This window comes from Phyllostomus hastatus, unplaced genomic scaffold (assembly GCF_019186645.2).
Source record: "Phyllostomus hastatus isolate PE091 unplaced genomic scaffold, TTU_PhHast_1.1 phas_scaffold_755, whole genome shotgun sequence".
In the NCBI taxonomy this organism is placed as follows: Eukaryota; Metazoa; Chordata; class Mammalia; order Chiroptera; family Phyllostomidae; genus Phyllostomus; species Phyllostomus hastatus.
Genome location: NW_025334039.1, coordinates 8,463,098 through 8,477,838, shown reverse-complemented (window position 1 = coordinate 8,477,838; position 14,741 = coordinate 8,463,098). Strand labels below are relative to the sequence as shown.

Genomic DNA, 14,741 nt, shown 5'->3' with positions numbered 1-14,741 from the left:
ACTCATAGAGTAAACAAATTTTTCTTTAATATATAAAACTGAATTAGAAAATCTATTCTACTGATCACTTCTTAAGAAGAAAAGCTTAATTAAAGAAATCTTTTTAGAAAACTTTCAGAGGGTGAACGGTTTCATTGAGTACATACCTATAAACTGCATTTAATTGCCTGGAGAGAAAAATGAACACAATGACCTCTAATTTAAAAGTAAAGCACTTTCCGGGAAGACAACATCATAATAACTGTCAGACCTTTACAGGTTACGACTGCTTTCATATAAATTATTTCATTTGATTATAGCAAGAAGAAACTTATTACTATTCTCATTTCAAAGAATAAGGAAATGAAAGCTCAGAATGATGAAGTAACTCATCCAAGTCTACACAACAAATAAGAGGTGGAACTTGGACTCCAATTTACATTTTCCAATAATTCTCCAATCTCCTTGTCATGCAATTTTTATAATTTTATTAAGTACCTCTGAAATCCTGGAACTCAAATCACAAGTTAAATAAAGAGGGCCTTTTTTGAAAGAATAAGGAAAAAAAAACCAGTGACACTTTAGAACCAGTGTTGTTTACATCATGGAGAGAGCTAGAGGTCACAGGTAGGAAGGTCTTTCCAGAGGCACCACTTCATCACTGCACAGCTGGCTCTGTACATGTCATGGGTAGAATAGTCTGTCCCCTTTCCCCTGCATTTTAATGAAAGCACTGTTCCAAATCTAGTTACATATCTTTTACAAAATAACCCCTGAGGAAAATTCCTTCTAGAGCTTCAAGCTTGGAAGAGTTCCTTTCTCTGCATGACAATAATATTTTCCCAACAACGACAATTCTGTAGCCACTTTTGATTTTTGTTGCCAAGAAACTCAGAGCTAAGTTGTATGCTTAGCAGCAGTCACTTTCCTAGTTTAGGTTTGCTGTAGTCTTTTCCTTTTTGCCCCTTTTAATTTTTTTTCTCTTTTAAACTATTTGGTTGATATTGAGGCAGGAGAGACAGAAGTTAGGGAAAGCTCCTGACAAGTGGAGTAAAGCAGCAGGAACGAACATCACCGGCAGATAAAGCCCTGAGGTCCTCTCACCAGAGCCCCCACACGATCACAGGGAAACTGTTCATGGCAGGAAATTACTGTGGCAGTCACAGAAGTCAACAAGAAGAACTAGCTAAAACCAGATCAATCCAGGATGGAGTAAAAATTGACTGGAAAATGATCCCAAAGCTTATTATCCCATCATTATAATGAGAATTGACACCACATGTAGAAGGGGGACCAAGAAGGAAAAATGCCATGAAACTTCCAGAATGGACCATATTAGGAACAAGACCCCTCCCAACTAGAAGGCAAAGACAGAATTTAGTGATAAAAAGCTCAGGAACAACCCACCCTGAGAAACACATAAAATCCTGAGAACTGGCTGGGGCACAGCATGCAACTCGCAAGTTCGCCCATGACTCAGACACATGCTTCTGTGTCTTTCACAGAGGTGCCCTGGGAGGCGGGCAACCCTGGGAGCAGGGGGTGTCCAAACCCCGATCCTGTCTCCAGGAACCTGCAGCCTAGCCTCCTTCTTTCCCTCAACCTAAATAAAGCTTGCCCGTGCTTTCACTCAGGCTCGTACTTGAATTCTTTCCTGTGTGAAGTCAAGAATCTGCAGACCATGGAGTGTTTAGGGGCCCCTTTTCAGGTCCACCTCTGGTGACAGTGTCTTCTACTATTGTTTTGACTGGGTTGTATCTTACTGTAATTATATATTTTATTATAAGCCTTCTCAAATTTTTTGAAGATAGGCAGAGTATAAAGATACAAAGTCCCACTCTAAGTAGCAACTCTAGCAAGAATATGAGCACTTCCTCCTTTGAAAAAACAACAAGAATACAACCAGGTGCATGTAGTATTTAAATACTTCAGAAACTCACAAAGAAGAAATTTTTGTTGTAAATGCACAGGGTAACAGAGTCCTGTTTTGTTTCCTTTATTATTTGTTGCTATTTTTATTGTTGTAAGAACACTTAGCATGAGATTTACTCCTTCTTAATGAATGTTTCAATGCACAATACAGTACTGGTAACGATAAGCACAATGTTGTAGAATTTATTCTCCTGCCATAACCAAAATTTTATACTCACTGAACAGGGACTCTTCATTTCTCCCTCCCTCCAACCCCCAGCAACCACCATTCTATTCTCTGTTTCTACAAGTGTGGCTCTTGTGGATGCGTCATATGCTACAGACTAAATGCTAGTGCCCCTTCAATATTCATATGTTATGATCTAATCTCCAGTATGATGGTTTTTGGAGGCAGAGCCTTTGGAAGGTGACTACAGAACCCTCATGAATGGGATTAGTGCCCTTATGAAAAAAATCCCAGAGAGGTCCCTCAGCCCCTTCTGCCCTGTGAAGACACAGTGAGAAGACCATGAACTGGGAAGCGAGTCCTCGTCAGACACAAAATCTACTGGTGCCTTGATCTTAGACTTCCCAGCCTGCTTAACTGTGATTAATAATTTGATATTCATTATTAATACCCAGTCTGGGCATTCTTTTAGAGAACCCTGAATGGACTAAGCCATCACACAGAAGAATTATGCAGATTTATCCTTCTATGGTTACTTATTTCACTAAGCACAATGTCCTTCAGGCCAACAGATACATGAAAAGATGTTCAATGTCACTTATTACCAGGGAAGTGCAAATCAAAAGCACGATAAGATGACCTCATCCTGTTTGGGTAGCTATTATACATATTTTTTTAAATGTTGGTGAGGATGTAGAGAAACTGCAACCCTTGTGCACTGTTGGTGGGAATATAAAATGGTGCAGCTGCTATAGAAAACAGTATGGAGGTTCCTGAAAAAAATTCAAAGTCAAAACTACCGTATGATCCAGCAATTTTGCATATGGGATATGTACCCAAAAGAACTGAAATTAGGATCTCGAAGAGACATCTGCATGCCCATGTTCATTGCAGCATTACTCACACTAGTCAAGATATGGAAGCAACTTAAATGTCCATCGATGGATCAATGCATCAAGAAAATGTGCTATATACACACAGTGGAATATTATTCAACCTTTTAGAAGGAAATTGTTTCTTTACTTTTATAGTAAAGACTTAGTGTCACCATAAGAAGCCTTTCACATTTCAACAACTGTAGATGATAAGGTGCTTGGTATTGTACGTTATACTTTTATTTAAAAATAAGTTTTGGTATTTTAGTTATGTTTTATGTTCATGCACAGTTGGTATAATACAAAGAGATAATGGCAAAATTTTCTAAGGAAATTCGTGGCTGATACATAATTGTATCAAAAATTCATACAGAAATGAAATTGTATATATCTCACATATATAATCATGTCACATCTACAGTTCTGATTATTGTAGAAATATAATCCACATGTCACACATACATATAAGCATGTACACATTTTCCAAAACAATGGCTATGCAGAGGAAATCAGTAAGTAGGAACGACACTAGGGGAATGTTCTTCATGGACTGATTAATACTAAAAGAGGAAAAGAGAACTGCCTGAGAAGTTAAGACGTGAACCCAAAGAAGTCTAAAAAATTTTTAGCACTGTTGAATAAAAACAAATCCAAACTTAGGCTAGGAGAGACTTAAAAAGATTATGACAGGGCCGACATTCCTCCCTCAAGATTTCTGGGCATTTCAAAGTCAAACAGAGAAGACCTTTTCTTTTATACGGAAGGCTAAGCAGGACCCACAGGACCTTTAAGGGGAAATGGAACAAGCAGGTGGGGCCTGGCCGACAGCAAGAGCAAGGTGGTATAACAGGAAATGCTTCTCTCTGATCGGCTGGTTCGCAGGGAACTGTTAAGGGCAGATGATCTGGTCTGGTTTTAGTCATTGTTCAGATTTGGGGCAGCCAAGTACAGCAGCCCCTGGAGAGGAGAGATGCCGGCTACACTTTAGTCAGGCCAAGTCAATGGGTAATAAATGGGCAATTGTGAGCACTTAGTACATGTGACCTAAAGAAAAGCATACACGATTGAAATGTTAACTACATTTTTCTGCCATTAAAAAATTCTCAAAAGGAGTTTCGTAGATTCAAGAAGTAGGCAAAGTATACCAAAGGGGGTAGGATCAAGGGTGGGAAGTAGGAATGGCTGGGGTGGGGGGTGAGTGATGGGGGGAAAATGAAGACAACTATAATGGACAACAATAAAAACATGTGAAAACAATTTTTTTTAAAGTATGCTATAGTTGCCCTGCCTTATCCGCAGTTTTGCTTTCTGCAGTTCAGTTACCTGCAGTCCAAATACATTAAATGGAAAAGTCCAGAAATAAACAATTCATATGTTTTAAATGGCGCACTGTTCTGAGTAGCATCATGAAATCACATGTCATCCTGTTTCATCCCACCCAGGACATGAGTCGTCCCTTTATCTGGTGTCTGCACGCGGCATTACTACCCACCTGTTAGTCACTCGGTAACCGTCTCGGTTATCAGGTTGACTGCCGAGCGGTCTCAGTGCTTATGTTCAAGTCACCCTTATTTTCATTAATAATGGCCTCAAAGCACAAAGGCAGTGATGTTGGCAATCTGGCTGTGCCAAAGAGAAGCTGTAAAGTGCTCAATTTATGAAAAGGTAAAAGATCTTGACTTAATAAGAAAAGAAAAATAACTGTATGCTGAGGTTACTAACATCAAATAAGAACAAATCTGCTATCTGCAAAATTGTGAAGAAAGAAAAAAAATGTTTAAAAAATGTTTTTAAATCCTCAACTGAGGATAGGTTTATTGATTTGAGAGGGGGAGGGAGAGAGAGACAGAGACAGAGAGAGAAACATCGATGTGAGAGAGAAACATCGATTGGTTGCCTCCTGCATGTGCCCTGGGAAACGAACCTGCAACCTAGGTATATGCCTTGATTTGGGATTGAACCCACAACCTTTTGGTGTGGGAGATGATGCCATCTGACCAGGACAAATGAAATTCTTGCCAGTTTTGCTATTGAATTTCAAGCTGTAGAAATTAAGGCCACAGTGTGTGGTAAGGGCCTACTCAACACACAAAAAAAGACATTAAGTTTGTGGGTGGAAGACATGAACAGAAAATGTGTTCTGATTGACCAAACAGCAGCACCAGAAAGTACTGAGCTTATTGTTATAACTGTTTATCGTAGGTATGTATGTGTAGAAAATAACAGTGTATATATATACATATATGGTTCAGTACTATCTGTGGTTTCATGCATCCATTGGGAGTCTTAGAATGTATCTCCCATGGATAAGGGAGGGACTACTGCCACAGAAATTCTGCATTTATTCCCATTCAGATCACTAAAGTACACATGATTTCAGTGGGACATTTAAGTCTGACAAATCAGCATATGATTTATTAAGACAGCTAAGATGCTTAGGAAAAAATGAGTTTTGTATGCAGTATAGCAAAGAACTTATCTTAAAGGCATTTATCAATTAAAGTATGAATTTTTATATTAATATATTTAAAAACCATTGTAAAATGAGAATCTGGCAACATTCCTAGAAGAACCACGTTGAATTACACATGCTTGAGATTTATGGGTCATTTGTCCTTCAGAAATTACGAAGCGGAGAGCTTTCGAGGACATTCTGCCAAAGCAAAACCCATTAAATGAGAGATAAAAGTATGAGTCACAGAATTACAGAGCTGGAAAGAATCTAGTGCCACCTTTTCATCTTCGAATAAGGAAACCGAGGCTAATTGTGAGGTATCATTTCCAAGTCGCACAGCAAGTTAGTGCCCAGGGCAGAACAGCAATCAGATTAGGGCCCTTTTCCTCTCTGAGGGTGAACTTCCTGAGTGCAATTTGGTTTCATAGACTGACAATAGAAACAAGGTAAAGCTATGACATATTGTTGAATGAGAAGAACAAATTGGAGAGAAATGTATATAGCATGATTTCATGTTTTTAAAACATAATAGCTATCTATCCATCTGTCTATTTATCTCCCTCCCTACCTATCTCTTGTTTGTGATCACATATAATTGGAGAAAAGATTGGAAGTATATATACCAGGCTAACAATGGCTATTCACAGAAGGGATACAACAAGGGGATAAGGAAAAAATGTAATGAAATAGAAATGTTTGAAATGCTATATAGAAGTAAAGATTACTAAATTCTATCTATAAGATTGTTAACACATAGAAATTAAATGTGCACATAGACGATGATGAGAAAGTCACTAGAACATTCAGGCAGAGCAGAACATGGACAAGGAAAAAATCATTTTGATCAGGAGTTGGGTGGACATTTTAATAATTGTGTAGTTATTTTTAAATGATGTTTTCAGAAATAATATAAAAATCTAAAAACAAGTTGAATGAATCCCTTTTCTAAAACCATTCAACCACACCTATTTAAACTCAAATCTGATAAAAAGACTCAATTACATTCTTATTCACAGTATTCGCTGGGAAAGCCTTTAGTGATCAGCATTGATAGCTATAACATTTTATGTTTTACATATAAATGTTTACATATATGTGTTTGTATATATGCCTCCATATAAATATATATATTTGTTTATTAAGTAGGCATCTACTCTTTATTGAATGGTGTGGACAATGGAAAGTAATGTATATACTCACTGTAAAATTTACAGGAAATTTAGCAAAGCAGAAAATAAAAATCAGTGATAATCTTGTCCAGAGATATCTACCATTAATGTTTTCGCATCTGTCCTTCCAGATCTTTTTATATGTGGGATTTGAAAATGGGATTGTAATTTACTTTATCTCTGTTTTTTACTTAGTTAATATGTTATGACTATATTTCCATGGTAACAAATGCAAATGCAATATCATTTTAAATTAGATAGTTACCATTTCATCACAGGAAATTATGGTAATGCATTTTACAAATTTTCTGTTAATGGCCATTTCATTTGACTTTATTGTTTAAATGATCATAATGCTGCACTGACCATCTTTACAGACACATTTTTTGCTCTGGTCCTGTTGCTTCCTTGAGAAGCATTCCTGAGAGGTATTGCTGAGTACTGCTGGTTTTAAATGTATAAAACATTTCATTTCCTAACTCTCCTGAAGTTTCTGCTTGTGTATCAAAAACACTAGGAGAGGAGAAGCTTTTTGGGACCAGGACAGTGTGCACCGCAGACACAACCAGCATAAGCTGCACAGCTTTTCTCGTGGGTGAGTGGTCCATGTCATCACTTACTTCTTCACTATATTTTAGGAAAAATTTGCATCTAAGAGCACTCATTATGACGATCCATAACTCAGGAAGGTATAGTATCTATACTTCAAATTATTCCTAATTATTTTTAGCTCCTACTATCTTCCCAGTATGAAGTCATTAATGGTGAGCTTTGTAAAATGCACTGACATTTAGATAGTAGTCATTCTACTATTTTTAAAGTGTCTACAAAGAAGACTCTTTGCAACTGTTTTCAACTTTATGTTGAATGTGCAAGGGGTAATATTCTATAAAAAATATTATCCAGAGCCCTGGCTGGGTAGCTCAGTTAGTTAGAGCATTGTCCCAATATACCAAGGTTATGGGTTTGATCCCTGGGCAGGGCACATATAAGAATCAACCAATAAATGCATAAATAAGTGGAGTGACAAATTGATGTTTCTCTCTCTCAAATCAATAAGTAAAATTAAAAATATCATCCATATCCTGAAGTATGTATATACAAGGGTGAGCAAAAGTAGGATTACAGTTGTTTATACAAAAAATCATACAATCATTAATAAATAACAATAAAAGAATAAACTCTGTCTTGCCTACTCACAACTGTAAACCTACTTTTGCCCACCCCTGTTTATTTGAAATAATGAGCTAATATCCATCCTTTGTTTCTCTGGAAATTTTTTTTAAACAGAAAAATGGATAGAAAGGGATGTCATCCATTATGGTCCACTATGGACCAGGAATGTAGCTGACTACTTTTTCATGTAGTAATTCCTTAAGTATTCCCAGTGATACTGGGGAGAGGTAGATACTACTATTATAGCTGCTTTTTGTATGAAAAAGTGAGGTTTAGGTTGATGAAATAAATTTCACAAGGTCCCACTGCAAGTGAATATTGAAACCTATGTCTATGTAGGTAACATACTTTGCCTCAAAATTGGCCTTTAATAATTTGAGCTTCCTAGTGATTATATTGTTCCTGAAAAGTAGTGAGTTTATCATCATGGGAAATATCAAATCAGATGGTTGATCAGGCACGAAAGATGTTACGGACAGTATTCCAGTGCAGGTGGAAGACAGCATTTGCTTACTTCTCTAGGCTTCATCCAGAAGGTTAAATATTTTCTTGAACTGAAAACAATGGACCTGTTATAACTATTGATGTTAGGCCACAGAATGATAACTGAACTATTTCATACTTAAGAGAAATCTAATTTCATATATGAATATTACTTGTAGTTTCAAAACCAGAGGACCTCAGCCATGTTCTAATGAACAAAACCTATATTATGTAGGTTATTTTAGTTTTAAATGATTATGTATTTGGAATGAAACAAAATTTAGTGTCTCTAGTGCTAAAAACACAATGGTTTGGTTAATTAAACACTACCTCTTAATAAATATGAGTTAACTTATGCTAGCCTAACAGTTACTATAATTCACATTCCTATATAGCTATTCTATTATTCAGGGATTTCTTAGATTTAACCCATCTAAAAAATAACTAAGTCACTCAGTATAGTGTTATATAAAATGATAACAAAAATAGTGTGATTTAGACAAAATAGTATGCTTGTGTGCTAACATATTCCCCTCCCACTTCCCCCAGTTGGTTCTATTAAAAATAGTGTTGTAAGAAGAAATAAAAATCAAAATAAATTATGCCTATTGCAAAGCAGTTCACAGAAAGGCTTTTATGTGCAATTTAACAGCTCGTGGAAAAAAGAATATTCCTGAAGGTAGGGAAAATTCTTCCTCTGAAAAGAAGTGAAACCCCGGTCATTATTAGCATTTATTTTAGGCATTCACTCTTGAGAAGCAGAAGATATTCAGAGCTGTGATCCATTAAATATATGACCATGTGGCCTGTGCTTGGGGTTTGAACTAAAGCCTTCCATACCAATAGTTGAGCTTTGCTGAAAGGAAGTGATTGTTTCCACATCCACCCCCACCCACCCCAGATGGCTCCCCTTGGTGCATGTGAGTATGATTTGAACTAAAGAGAAAGAGGCAAAGAGCTGGCTTCTGCTATTCTGATTACTTTCTCGAAAGGAGTATGAACTTCAGGAAGAAGAAAAACGACCTCTGAAGCAAGTTACCGACTTGCTTCAAGTCGACCGACTTGAACGACCGACCGACTCAGCAAGTTACTTAAATTTTTGAGCCTTTCGTCATCAATAAAGTGGGTCTAATAACACATCACCGAGTTATTTTGAGAGCTGAATGCAAAAAGGTTCACAGGAGTAAACTGCACAGCGTCTGACACACAGTAAGAATGGAACACATTTCTCTGTCTTCCCTCTTTGTCATTTCTGTAATAGAGTAGTAACTCTGGGAAACTGTAAATACATCTCTAAAAAGTGTTCTCCTAGAGTTTGAGAAATGATCTTCCCATCAGCAGTCTCAGCAGGAGGACAGCTATCAGCTGCATCGGTAGCCCAGCACCTCCTGATGCAGATCCAGAGTAGACAGCACAAATCAGAGGCCTGGAAGCAAGGCCTCTGTGAGGGAAGAGCAGCTCCTGGAGCTGCGGAGACAGATGCCTGCCCCAGCCAGGCCTCCTTCGGGAATGGGCTGTGGGAGCTCTCTCTGTTCCTGCAGACTGAGGAGAAGCTGGCCTTAGGCCAGCAGGAGAGGGAACACTGCTCTGCTTTAGTGTGTTCCTAAATTCCCAGAAACCCAGCATGCAGGGTCTCCACAGCTACGAAGGACTCTAAACTCTAGCTTGACCCTCAGACTCTTGGAGGAAGAAGAGCGACAGCTTAGTAAGTGGGGTTGTGGGTCTAACATTAGCCACTGTTTTTAGAGCTATGCCTTTTCCGGCAAATGGCTTGGGAGTTACTGGTACTCTTTATCCAATACAGACAGTGTAGCCTGTGATAAAAATCCTTTACAAATTCATTTTAATAGCTTTCATTTATAATTAAAACTCAGATGGAATTTGCAAGCATAGGTTTTTAAAAGATAAGACTATAGAATAATTCTCCTTGAATACAATTTAACCTTAAGCATAAGAAAAAAATCCCAGCCTTAGAAAACATCTTAAACAAATATATTTTTTCCATTCATGGTCTTGAGATCAATCTAATACAGTCCATACACCTGAAGTCTGTTTAGTGCAACAGGAGATTATTCAATCCAGTTTACAGACAGGAGGGTATGTCTAAGATTATCTGCCATCCCTGTATTGGGATGTCCAGGCACTTGACTACTCTGTGTCTTTGCTGCTGTGTAATGACAAACTAGTCCTCTGGAGCCAATGACTGCCACCTCTTTACTCACGTGATCCTCAGTCTCATCAAGAAGATCATTGAGGGAGGGTTGGGAGGGTGGCTGGATTGGGAGTAAAAGGGAGAAAACTGTACTTGAACAATGATTAAAATAAAAAGAAAAAAAAGATCATTGAACTGATTCTTAGTGTGGCAATTTGAAGCAGTACTTTCAATGAACATGGTAACTTTTCTAACTCAAAAGTGCTTCCTTATGATACAAGGACAATGGTGAAGAAATGAAGCTTCAGAAAAGACTCCACATAAAAGCACCTTAGAATGTGAGTAGTTGTCTCTTAACTGCAATCCTCACAGATCAAAAAGATAAGCAAGATTTCCCAAGTATCTTCCTGCGTGGCGTGCACTCTAACTAGCAAGACAGCCGTGCATACTTGGACAAGATGCAAGAGAATTTATGTTTATGGATCACCTGCTACATTTCAGGCTGTACTAGTACAACTGTGTAATTTAATCTTGCAGCAGTCTTATGAGGTGACTGTAAAAACTCTGAATTTATAGGTGAGGAAGTTGACATCAAAGAAATCACAAAGCAAAGCTGGAATCTCAATCCAAGTGCGTATAATTTCAATACTTCTTCTCTGGAAAAACCCTACACATGGGATTTCATGATGATGCAGAATGTACTATCATGTCACATATCCAACATCACCCAATAATAGGATGTTCTCTGTAACATGAGGTATTCAATACAGTGGAAGCCTACTGCCAATGCTAGTTCCTTTGGCATTTAAATCTGATCTCAAGTGAGAAACTAGAAATTATGTTTGTGAAAATTATGCTTTCATACTATGCTGAGTGAGAACCGAAGGGACTGACCTGAAAATAAATCCAGTAAATTTTATTTACTTTTATTTCTGTGTTAGTCTTGGACAATTGAGGTTGCTAGATAAAGTTCAAACTAATTAGGTAATTACTGACGAATTTTTTTTTAAGATTTTATTTATTTATTTTTAGAGAGGGAAGGGAGGGAGCAAGAGAGAGAGAGAAACATCAATGTGCGGTTGCCGGGGGCCATGGCCTGCAACCCAGGCATGTGCCCTGACTGGGAATCGAACCTGTGACACTTTGGTTTGCAGCCCGCGCTCAATCCACTGAGCTACGCCAGCCAGGCTAAGGAAATTTTTTTGAAAAAGAGGACAGTGGTTTCTACGAGTGGAATTAGTTGTATGATTCATAGAGACTGCTCAAACAAGAGTAAAGATGAGAGTATTCCAAATCCCTTCCTGGTCCAATGAATATTGTGTTTGCAAAATAACTGAAATTGCAAAGTGCAGGTTGAGGGAAGGACAGACAAAAACACTAAAACAAAATAGGCAAGGGCATGAAAAATTAAATGGTGATCTTTAATCCTTCATGTATTTCCATTGCTCCTAATCATTTTCCAAGGTTTTTAGTAACAAACATCATAAATGCTTAGAGAACCACACAGCTCTGTTAAAGACATGCTCTGTGGCCTTCCAACCAAATTCCAGATAGTGGCAAGAGTAGTTTCCTCTTTCTCATTCTAAATTTATTTCCTGTTGATTTCATTGCACATCTCTTCTTCATCATTGAGCAAAAAGAGAGCATTCAGATTTCAGAAAAATAATTTAGACCATTTAAATCAATACATCCTAGATCTTTCTCTTTTCTTTGAGAGGGTACCCTGGAGTTTTATGTTCTCTTTTAGTAACTACTCTTCTCTGGTACCACTTAACTGTTGGGCTTACTACTTACTACCTGTTTTGTAATTAGCACACTATAATTCCAGGGAATACAGCAAATTTAACTTGAAGACCATGAGGCCAGCCCACATCATGAAGTTATTGAGGAAAGGGCTGGCAATGTGGATATGTCTTTTTTTCTTTCTTTCTTTTTCCTTATGTCTTGTTGTGTCCACAATGTCAAACACAACATCTACCTCATGGTAGGGCAAGGGGGAAGCTGGAATATAATGTATACCTATACTTGTCAGACTCTACATGCATTGCATTGCATCTCTCTACCACTATTCAATATTAATATCCCCATTTATGTTGGTGGGGAAACCAAATAGAGCTAAGATTTGAATTCATGTTGGTCTGACTGTTCATTTCACCATGCTATCTCCCAACCACATGCAGTATCTGATATCTTATTTATGGAATGCCTTCTTCATTGGGTTACCACCCCTCCAGTTCTGTGCAGCCTCCAGAAGGAAAAGCCTGCAGCCCAGGAAAGTTGTAATTCATAAATGGCCTAATGGCCAACTGGAATGCCAGTTGTTATGGCCAATTGCATAATTAGTATATGATTACGAGATGAAAATTAAGGCTCATACAGTACGCAGTCTTAAGGACTGAGTCGCTACTTTGATTTTCATCATCACTGTAGTAAAATAGTAAATAAAGGCAGTGGGTAGGATGGCAGCATGAGAGGTGGAAGGAGGAGAATTAAAGAAAAATAATCTGTGGATTTGCCATTAAAATGCCTGCAAAAGCAGCTTTGCCTAAGTGGCATTTTGAACATTTACCCTTATTTTCATTATAATCATTTTTATAACACTTTTACAATTTTATGGTACCACTCTAGAATGAAGAATTTTAGAACATTAGAGTAATGTTCAAAGTCACCTAAGTTTTCCAACAGAGAAGTACTAGGTCTCTGTTTGAACACTCTCAGGCCCAGGGAATTTACTATTTAAAAGAAAAGAAATTCTTACTTTTACATCAACCAAAAATTGGCATTCCTTTGGCTAACTTGAAATGATCATGTTAAGCACATCTGAAAGAACTATGTGACAATAGACATCCCTAGACTAGTTCTTTGCACACTGGAAAAGTCTTTAATGTCCATCAGCATGTCTGGGTGAGGGACCTGGTGACACGTGCTACCACTGAACTAGCATCATACTTGAAGTGTCGCTACACATGCGAACACAATTCTGGTACTTTTTCAGAATGTTTCAGCTTTCAACATCTAAAACAATTATGCATTTCATAAAAAATTGTTTAACCTTTCTAAAATATATATTTTATTTATTTACTTTTAGAGAGAGGGGAAGGGAGGGAGAAAGAGAGGGAGAAACATAAATATGCAAGAGACACATTGATCAGATACCTGTCACCCACCCCCAACCAGGACTGCAGGCCAGGCACGTACCCCGACCAGGAATCAAACTGGCAACACCTCTATTCACAGGCCAGCACTCAATCTACTGAGCCACACCGGCCAAGGCTGTTTAACCTTTTTAAAAATTATCATTCAATTAGCATGGGGACAAGTCATATTAGAATAATTTAAGTTCTTACTAGCCCCAACACATGTGAAAGGAATGAGGTGCTCCTACCAGAGTCTCATTTAGACCTGAATATTCCCTCTAGTGACTGAAACCCAAGATTTCAATGTCACTTCTTATCCATTGAGGCCTGGAGCCCCACACAAGAACCACTCGCCAACTTACCTGTGCTCAAGAGACTCTTGGAGTGCTGTTTAAAACACCCTTCCTTGTGACTACTTAAAAGGCCACAGAATCCCATAACTGTGTGTCCTATGATATATTCAGGCTTTTCTCACACAAATCTTAATCTTATTATTTCTGCAGAAACATAAACTAGTACTGCTAACTTAACACAAGTTGTTCTGGGAGCATAGAAATCACCTGTTTTAACTCCAAACTCTATGAACCCACTTAATCTACAGTTACATCTTTACTTAGTGTCAGGATAAAGATGGAGGTAGATTTTTTTACTTTTTCCAGAATAGTAGTTTATTTAGTATGACTATTATTACTACTTTTTAAAGTATTTTACATCATCCATCAGTATTAAGCAAAGGTATTCAGAGAAAATTTCAAATGACCTTTTACCCTGAGTACTCTTTTACTCTTAATTACAGTGAAAAAAAGAATATTTCATAAGGGTAATACATTAAATAGTGACTGCAGGAGTGACTATTTGTGAGACACCTTCTAGATAGTCTAGAATACATGAAGATAAATAACACCTAGTTCTTGCTATACTGGAGCTTACAGCTTAGAAGTTGTTAGTCATTTTTGCCAGGATAAATGCGACGTTTCACTGAATGAGGAATGGTAGTATATTAAGTCAGCATTTTCTATAATACTTTGAAGTGCTTTAAAATTAGCTCTATCTAAAGTTGAAACTCCATTAATGTTAACTGGCATCATAACATAGCACATGTGAAAAAATGTCTCTGTTAAATCAATTTACTTATAACTGACATTGTTTAGAGTTCATGGTTGTTTGATATGAGTAGAATGAAATCATTTACAGGTGCTGTTATTATGATAAAACAT

The 14,741-nt window shown here is 37.5% G+C and overlaps 1 protein-coding gene across 6 annotated transcripts in view; it reads right to left on the bottom strand.

Moving 5' to 3' along the window:
- Positions 1-14,741, bottom strand: part of ANKS1B (ankyrin repeat and sterile alpha motif domain containing 1B) — an 830,913-nt gene that overhangs the window by 390,500 nt on the left and 425,672 nt on the right. The window lies entirely within an intron of this gene.